This window comes from Oncorhynchus masou, unplaced genomic scaffold (genome assembly GCF_036934945.1).
Source record: "Oncorhynchus masou masou isolate Uvic2021 unplaced genomic scaffold, UVic_Omas_1.1 unplaced_scaffold_1736, whole genome shotgun sequence".
In the NCBI taxonomy this organism is placed as follows: Eukaryota; Metazoa; Chordata; class Actinopteri; order Salmoniformes; family Salmonidae; genus Oncorhynchus; species Oncorhynchus masou.
In genome coordinates this window covers 52436-61643 of record NW_027007507.1, presented here as the reverse complement: position 1 = coordinate 61643, position 9208 = coordinate 52436, and the positions used below count along the sequence as shown (strand labels likewise).

The 9208-nt window shown below is 52.8% G+C and overlaps 1 pseudogene; it reads left to right on the top strand.

The window, feature by feature from the left end:
* Nucleotides 1-323: 323 nt before the first annotated feature.
* The window catches only part of LOC135532122 (SLIT-ROBO Rho GTPase-activating protein 2-like), a 58576-nt pseudogene continuing 49691 nt past the window's right edge, over nt 324-9208 (top strand).

Sequence of the window (9208 nt, the reverse complement as noted above, 5' to 3'; positions counted from 1 at the left end):
TGCCATTCTTACCTAAGGCAGTCTACCCTCTGATCAGCAGAGAACGGACATCAAGATGGTAGCGTGCAGTGTCGTATGTGTGAGTGTGAGAGAGAGTTTCTCTGTTTGTGTGTATGAGAGAGAGAGAAAGAGAGAGAGAGAGAGAGAGAGAGAGAGAGAGAGAGAGAGAGAGAGAGAGAGAGAGAGAGAAAGAGAGCATAGTATTCAGACAGAGTTTGCAGGCTGACTGATAGTTAGAAATCCCACTTCTCTTTGTGGCTTTGTGAAACTGTCCCCTCAGCTGTAAAGCACAGAGCAGAGTCACCCAGGGTTAGTGTCAGACAGTGACCACACTCAGACCCAGCAACATGGAGGCTAACGCCGTCCGTTTCATCTACAGCAGGAGGTGTAAAGGTAAAACACAGGCAACGGTGTGTGTGTGTACAGTTTTGTGTGTGTGTACAGTTTTGTGTGTGTATACAGTTTTGTGTGTGTGTGCTTGTGTGAATGTTGATAATTACTATTTTTTTATTTGCAAGTAAATACAGAACAGTATGAGGAAGGTTTAAAAGGTGAACAAGAAGAACATGAGCAGCAGAGGTAGAAACCCACAGGGACAACAATCCCATTTTTTAGAAAAGATAAATAAATCATTGGAGATTTACACAAAGAAGAAGGGAAACAGATGGTGAATAAGGGAGAAAGAAGTACAATAAATAATCACAATGAAAGGTCATAGGCGGAGCAGTTATTGGGATTAGGAGTTAAGTGGAATGTGTGTGTGTGTGTGTGTGTATGTGTGTGTGTGTGTGTGTGTGTGTGTGTATGTGTGCCCGCGTTATTTTTGAGGGGGTTCATTAAATCTTAAAGGCTTCTTGTCTGCGAATCATCTATGAGAGTGTGGCATTAGTCTGTCATCTGTCATCACTAATCCAGTTTATTATCATGCGTGTTTGTGTGTGTTGTCAAGACTTGAAACGCTGCCTTCACATTCACTCAGGATCTTCTGCTCTGCTTGGCATGGCCTCACGCTCTCTCTCTCTCTCTCCACACACACACATACATTCACATACACCAACACACACCTATCCATAACAGTACTGTGGGATAAAAGGTTGGTAGTTTAAAACATCATAATTCAATATGTCCACTGAGTGTGTCTACACTGAGAGGAAGCCATTCATTTGAGGCCAGACTTGAGTGTAGGGAGGAAGGGAGGGAGGGAGGTGGAGCGAGGGAGGGAGGGAGGTGGAGCGAGGGAGGAAGGGAGAGAGCGTGGAGCGAGGAGGGAGGGAGAGAGGTGGAGCGAGGGAGGGAGGGAGAGGGAGAGTGGAGCGAGGGAGAGGGAGGGAGGGAGAGGAGGGAGGGAGGTGGAGCGAGGGAGGTGGAGCGAGGAGAGAAGGAGAGAGGTGGTTGTGAGGGAGGGAGAGAGGGAGAGAGGTGGAGCGAGGGAGGGAGGGGGAGCAAGGGACGGAGGGAGGGAGGTGGAGCGAGGGAGGGAGAGAGGTGGAGCGAGGGAGGGAGGGAGGGAGGTGGAGCGAGGGAGGGAGGTTATTCATTCTCAGAATGTTGTCTTTGAAGGGTGCTGGTAATATAAAGTAGGAGTTTTTTGTGAGCCAATCACATGGTATACTCCAACTGATTGGCTAATAAAGTGTTTATTTATGATGATGTTGTAGATGATGATGATGATGATGTCCAGTGCACCCATAGCCACAAACTAGCCCTCTCCCTCTCCCAGTATGTCTGAAGATGTCTAACCCCCCCCCCCCCCCTCCTCTCTGTAGAGATCCGTGCCCAGCTGGTGGAGCAGTTGAAGTGTCTGGACCAGCAGTGTGAGCTGAGAGTGCAGCTGCTGCAGGACCTGCAGGACTTCTTCAGGAAGAAGGCGGAGGTCGAGATGGACTACAGTCGTAACCTGGAGAAACTGTCTGAGAGGTTCCTTACGAAGACACGTAGCACCAAGGACCACCAGCTCAAGTAAGACAGGCACACACACACACACGAATGACATGCACGAACGACATACACGCATTCACACACACACTCTACCACTTGTCTGTGCTGTAAATCCAACGTTGCATAAGCAGCTTCGGGAGACATGAGCTAACTGATAGCGTCTGGAGAGGGTTTGACTACAGACACACAGCGAGAGAGAGACCGACCTGAAGTCAAATGTCTACTGTTTGCTGATGATCTGGTGCTTCTGTCCCCAACCAAGGAGGACCGACAGCAGCACCTAGATCTTCTGCACAGATTCTGTCAGACCTGGGCCCTGACAGTATATCTCAGTAAGACAAAATAATGGTGTTCCAAAAAAGGTCCAGTTGCCAGGACCACAAATACAAATTCCATCTAGGCACTGTTACCCTAGAGCCCACTAAAACGATTACATAGCTCGGCCTAAACATCATCGCCACAGGTAACTTCCACAAAGCTGTGAATGATCTGAGAGACAAGGCAAGAAGGGCATTCTATGCCATTAAAAGGAACATAAAATTCAACATAACAATTAGGATCTGGCTAAAAATACTTGAATCAGTCATAGAGCCCATTGCCCTTTATGGTTGTGAGGTCTGGGGTCCGCTCACCAACCAAGACTTCACAAAATGGGACAAACACCAAATTGAGAATCTGCATGCAGAATTCTGTAAAAAAATCCTCTGCGTACACCGTAGAACACCAAATAGTGCATGCAGAGCAGAATTAGGCCGATACCCACTAATTATCAAAATCCAGAAAAGAGCTGTTAAATTCTACAACCACCTAAAAGGAAGCTATTCCCAAACCTTCCATAACAAAGCCTATAATCACCTAAAAGGAAGCTATTCCCAAACCTTCCAAAACAAAGCCATCACCTACAGAGAACCTGGAGAAGAGTCCCCTAAGCAAGCTGGTCCTGGGGCTCTGTTCACAAACACACCCCACAGAGCCTCAGGACAGCAATACAATTAGACCCAACCAAATCATGAGAAATCTAAAAGATAATTACTTGACACATTGGAAAGAATTAACAAAAGAACAGAGCTAACCAGAATGCTATTTGGCCCTAAACAGAGAGTACACAGTGGCAGAATACCTGACCACTGTGACTGACCAAACTTAAGGAAAGCTTTGACTATGTACAGACTCAGTGAGCATAGCCTTGCTATTGAGAAAGACTGCCGTAGACAGACCTGGCCCTCAAGAGAAGACAGGCTATGTGCTCACTGCCCACAAAAGGAGGTGGAAACTGAGCTGCACTTCCTGACCTCCTGCCCAATGTATGACCATATAGGAGACACATATTTCCCTCAGATTACACAGATCCACAAAGAATTTGAAAACAAATCCAATTTGGATAAACTCCCATATCTACTGGGGGAAATTCCACAGTGTGCCATCACAGCAGCAAGATGTGTGACCTGTTGCCACAAGAAAAGGGCAACCAGTGAAGAACGAACACCATTGTAAATTACAACCCATATTTATGCTTATCTATTTTCCCTTGTGTACTTTAACCATTTGTACATTGTTACAACACTGTATATATATATATATCCACATGTTTCTGTGTGTCCGTGTGTTCTGTTTGTGTGTGTCCGTGTGTGTTCATGTAATTTGACGTTTGTAATGTCTTTATTGTTTTGAAACTTCTGTATGTGTAATGTTTACTGCTAATTTTATTGTTTATTTCACTTTTGTATATTATCTACCTCACTTGCTTTGGCAATGTTTACACATGTTTCCCATGCCAATAAAGCCCCTTGAATTGAAATTGAGCCCCTCTCTGTCTGTCTGTCTGTCTGTCTGTCTGTCTGTCTGTCTGTCTGTCTGTCTGTCTGTCTGTCTGTCTGTCTGTCTGTCTCCCAACACTAACGTCGGCACTAATATTTACAAGGAACAACTTTGACTTGAAATTACAATCCCAATAAGCTGGTTCACTGTTGACACACTGTGTGTCCGTGTGTGTCCATGTTTCTGTGTGTGTCCGTGTGTGTCCATGTTTCTGTGTGTCCGTGTGTGTCCATGTTTCTGTGTGTCCGTGTGTGTTCATGTTTCTGTGTGTGTCCGTGTGTGTCCATGTTTCTGTGTGTCCGTGTGTGTTCATGTTTCTGTGTGTGTCCGTGTGTGTCCATGTTTCTGTGTGTGTCCGTGTGTGTCCATGTTTCTGTGTGTCCGTGTGTGTCCATGTTTCTGTGTGTGTCCGTGTGTGTTCATGTTTCTGTGTGTGTCCGTGTGTGTCCATGTTTCTGTGTGTGTTCTGTGTGTCCATGTATCTGTGTGTCCGTGTGTGTTCATGTTTCTGTGTGTGTCCGTGTGTGTCCATGTTTCTGTGTGTCCGTGTGTGTTCATGTTTCTGTGTGTGTCCGTGTGTGTTCATGTTTCTGTGTGTGTCCGTGTGTTCTGTTTGTGTGTGTCCGTGTGTGTTCATGTTTCTGTGTGTGTCCGTGTGTTCATGTTTCTGTGTGTGTCCGTGTATGTCCATGTTTCTGTGTGTCCGTGTGTTCATGTTTCTGTGTGTGTCCGTGTGTTCTGTTTGTGTCCGTGTGGGTACTTATGTTCCTTTGCCAACAGTGCCAGGTGGTGTTTTTGTGCTCTGAATACTCTGTGGAGTCTTGCAGTGTGTAACCTTGCCCATAAACAAGGACACACACAAACACACAGCAGAGTGATTATCTTTCCCAGCGTTACGCCTGGTTCTGTAATTCCTCCTGTGGAGTGAGAGGAGAGGGGAGGAGAGGAGATGGGTGGAGAGGGGTGGAGAGGGGAGGAGATGGGTGGAGAGGAGAGGGGTGGAGAGGAGATGGGTGGAGAGGAGATGGCTGGAGAGGTGAGGAGAGGGGTAGAGACAAGAGGGGGAGGAGAGTAGAGGGGAGGAGAGGGGTGGAGAGGAGAGAGGGAGGAGAGGAGTGTAGAGGGAGGAGATGGGTCGGAGAGGAGAGGGGTGGAGAGGAGATGGGTGGAGAGGAGATGGCTGGAGAGGTGAGGAGGGGGTAGAGACAAGAGGGAGAGTAGAGGGGAGGAGAGGAGGAGAGAGGGGAGGGAGAGGGGTGGAGAGGGGGGAGGAGGAGATGGGTGGAGAGGGGTGGAGAGGGGAGGAGATGGGTGGAGAGGAGAGGGGTGGAGAGGAGATGGGTGGAGGAGAGGAGATGGGTGGAGAGGGGTGGAGAGGAGATGGGTGGAGAGGGGGGTGGAGAGGGGAGGAGAGGAGATGGGTGGAGAGGGAGGAGAGGAGATGGGTGGAGAGGGGTGGAGAGGGGAGGAGATGGGTGGAGAGGAGAGGGGTGGAGAGGAGAAGGGTGGAGAGGAGATGGGTGTAGAGGGGTGGAGTGGAGATGGGTGGAGAGGAGATGGCTGGAGGAGAGGAGAGGGGTGGAGACAAGGGGAGAGTAGGGGGAGGAGAGGAGAGTAGAGGGGAGGAGAGGGGTGGAGAGGGAGGGGAGGAGAGGAGAGTAGAGGGGAGGTGATGGGTGGAGAGGGGTGGAGAGGGGGAGGAGATGGGTGGAGAGAAGGGTGGAGGGGAGATGGGTGGAGAGGAGATGGGTGTAGGGAGAGGAGTGGAGGGGGTGGAGAGGAGATGGCTGGAGAGGTGAGGAGAGGGGTAGAGACAAGAGGAGAGTAGAGGGGAGGGAGAGGAGAGTAGAGGGGAGAGAGGGGTGGAGAGGGGGGAGGAGAGGAGAGTAGAGGGGAGGGGAGGAGAGGGTCGGAGAGGGAGGGGCGGAGAGGAGATGGGTGGTGAGGGAGAGGGGTGGAGAGGAGAAGAGGGGAGAAGAGGGGTAGAGAAAAGAGGGGAGGAGAGGAGAGTAGAGGGGAAGAGAGGGGTGGAGAGGAGAGGGGTGGGGTGGAGAGGGATGAGTGTAGAGGAGATGGGTGGAGAGGGAGTGGGGAGGAGGGGGTGGAGAGGGGAGGAGAGGGTTGGAGAGGAGAGGAGAGGGGAGGAGAGGGTTGGAGAGGAGAGGGTGAGGGGGAGGAGAGGGTTGGAGAGGAGAGGGGTGGAGAGGGAGAGAGGAGAGGGTGGAGAGGAGAGGGGAGAGGGGCTAGAGAGGGGTGGAGAGGGGAGGAGAGGAGAGGAGAGGAGAGGAGAGGGGAGGGAGGAGAGGAGAGGGAGAGGGGAGGAGAGGAGAGGAGGGGGGAGTTGGAGAGGGGAGGAGGGGAGGAGAGGGGAGGAGGGGAGGAGAGGAGAGGAGAGGAGAGGGGGGAGGAGGGAGGGGGGGAGGAGAGGGAGAGGAGATGGCTGGAGAGGAGAGGGGTAGAGACAAGAGGGGAGGAGAGGAGAGTAGAGGGAGGAGGGGTGGAGAGGGGGAGGGGAGGAGGGAGGGGAGTAGAGGGTCGGAGAGGAGAGGGGTGGAGAGGAGATGGAGGAGAGGAGGGGGAGATGAGGAGAAGAGGGGGAGGAAGAGGGCTAGAGAGGGGAGGAGAGGGAGGAGAGGGGAGAGAGGGTGGGAGAGGAGAGGAGAGGAGAGGGAGGAGAGGGAGGGAGGAGGAGAGGGGAGGAGGGAGAGAGGAGGATAGGAGATGGCTGGGAGGAGGGAGGAGAGGGAGACAGGGGTGGAGGGGAGGAGAGGAGAGGGAGAGGGGAGGGGGAGGTGGAGAGGTTGGAGTAGAGGGGGAGGAGAGGGGGTGGAGAGGGGAGGGGAGGAGAGGAGAGTAGAGGGTCGGAGAGGAGAGGGTGGAGAGGAGATGGGTGGTGAGGGAGAGGGGGAGATGAGAGAAGAGGGGAGAAGGGTTGAAAGAGGGAGGAGAGGGGGAGAAGGGGTAGAGAAAAAGAGGGGAGGAGGAGAGGGGAGGAGATGGGGGTGGAGAGGAGGGGAGGAGGGGGGTTGGAGAGGAGAGGGTTGGAGAGGAGGGAGGAGAGGGGGGAGAGGGTTGGAGAGGAGAGGGGTGGAGAGGGGGAGAGGGTTGGAGAGGAGGGAGGAGGGAGAGGGTGGAGAGGAGAGGGGGAGAGGGCTAGAGGGGTGGAGAGGGGAGGAGAGGAGGGAGAGGAGAGGGGAGGAGAGGAGAGGGCTAGGAGAGGGGGTGGAGAGGGAGGAGAGGAGAGTAGAGGGGTGGAGAGGGAGGGAGGAGAGAGAGAGAGAGGGTCGGAGAGAGGGGTGGGAGGGAGATGGGTGGTGAGGGGAGAGGGGTGGAGATGAGAGGAGAGGGAGAAGAGGGGGTAGAGAAAAGAGGGGAGGAGAGGGAGGTAGAGGGGAAGGAGGGGTGGAGAGAGGAGAGGAGAGGGGAGGGGAGGGAGGGGAGAGGGAGGAGGAGGAGAGGAGAGAGGGGGAGGAGAGGAGAGGGGGAGGATGGGAGATGGCTGGAGAGGGGAGGAGAGGGGTAGAGACAAGAGGGAGGAGGAGAGTAGAGGGGAGGAGAGGGGGTGGAGAGGAGAGGGGAGGGGAGGAGAGGGGGTGGAGAGGGAGGGGGAGGAGAGGGAGAGGAGAGGGGTCGGAGAGGAGGGAGGGGGTGGAGAGGAGATGGGTGGTGAGGAGAGGGGTGGAGATGAGAGAAGAGGGGAGAAGAGGGGTAGAGAAAAGGGGAGGAGAGGAGAGAGAGGGAGGGGGGTAGAGAAAAGGGAGGAGAGGGAGAGGAGAGGGAAGAGAGGGGTGGAGGGAGAGGGTGGGGTGGAGAGGAGATAGGTGTAGGAGATGGGTGGAGGAGAGTGGGGAGGGAGGGGTGGAGAGGGGAGGGAGGAGAGGGAGAGGAGAGGGGAGGGGGAGAGGAGAGGTTGGAGAGGGAGGGGGGTGGAGAGGGGAGAGAGGGAGGGGAGAGGAGAGGGGTGGAGGGAGGAGGGTGGAGGGGAGGCTAGGAGGGGTGGAGGAGGAGGAGGGGAGGGAGGGAGAGGGGTGGAGAGGGAGGGAGGAGGAGAGGAGAGGGGGAGTTGGAAGGAGGGAGGAGGGGGAGAGGAGAGGGAGGGAGAGGAGAGGAGAGGAGAGAGGGAGGAGGGAGGGAGGAGAGGGAGGAGGGAGAGGGGAGGAGGGGGAGGAGAGGAAATAGGGGAGGGAGAGGGGTGTAATACCAGGTAATCAACACTGATATGACAGGGGAAGAACATTCTGATTAAACAGGGAGGACAGTCAATGGTTAGGGAAGGAAGATTGGAGAGGAGGGGAGGGGGAGGAGAGGGAGAGGGGAGGAGTGGAGATGGCTGGAGTGGTGTGTGGGTGTGGGTGAACAGAGGGGAGGAGAAGTGTGGGGAGGAGTGGGGTGGAGTGGGGGTGGAGTGTGTGTAGGGGAGGAGTGTGGTGGAGTGGGAGTGGAGGGAGTCTCAGCTGGGGTCACCAAAGATGGGTGCCTCTGTCAGATCCTCTTCCTGTCTTAACCCATAATCCCCTGCTGTAATGTGTGACCATAGTACTCCTGCAACAAGAGATTTTGGACAGGAGAGGAGGGAGAGGGAGGAGAGGAACTCCTTTGTGGGCAACTCTTCTGGGACGCCAGTGTGCAGGGATTGGCTGGGGATACGACGTGGCTGGCTGGTGGTATATTGGTATATACAAGAGGGGAGGAGAAATTGGTTCAGTTATGGTTTATAAATAATTTGTCTGGAGGGAGGGGAGAATATTGAAGCCTATATTTGTATGTAAATTAGTTTATATGGGAGATGAGAAGAAGAAGAGGGAGAAGGGTGAGAAATAAAAAATTGGGAACGTTTCCTATATCTAGTTTCTGCAGGGAGGAATTTTTCTGGAAGAGAGGGGTGGATGGAGACTGTTAGGGCTACTAGGAGTAAGAGGAGATGGGTGGAGATACTGGGGAGGAGACAGTGGAGATCAGAATAGGAGCACTAACAGTAGAGGAGTAATACTAGGAACTTGGACAGGAGATCAGTAACATGACCACTAACAGTAGGATCAGTAATACTAGCACTAACAGTACCATCAGTAATACTAGCACTAGAGAGGGGTGGATCAGTAATACTGACACTAACAGTACCATCAGGGATACTAGCACTAACAGTACCATCAGTAATACTAGACTAACAGTACCATCAGGATGACCACTAACAGTACCATCAGTAATACTAGCACTAACAGTACCATCAGGGGTAATACTAGCACTAACAGTACCATCAGTAATACTAGCACTAACAGTACCATCAGTAATACTGGACACTAACAGTACTGGTCAGGAATACTGGAGCACTAACAGAAGATCAGTAATACTAGTACTCAAAAGAGGGGAGGAGAGGAGAGTAGAGGGGGAAGGGGGTGGAGTAATACTAGACTAAGAGGGGAGGGAGTAATATGGAGGAGAACAGGGACCATCA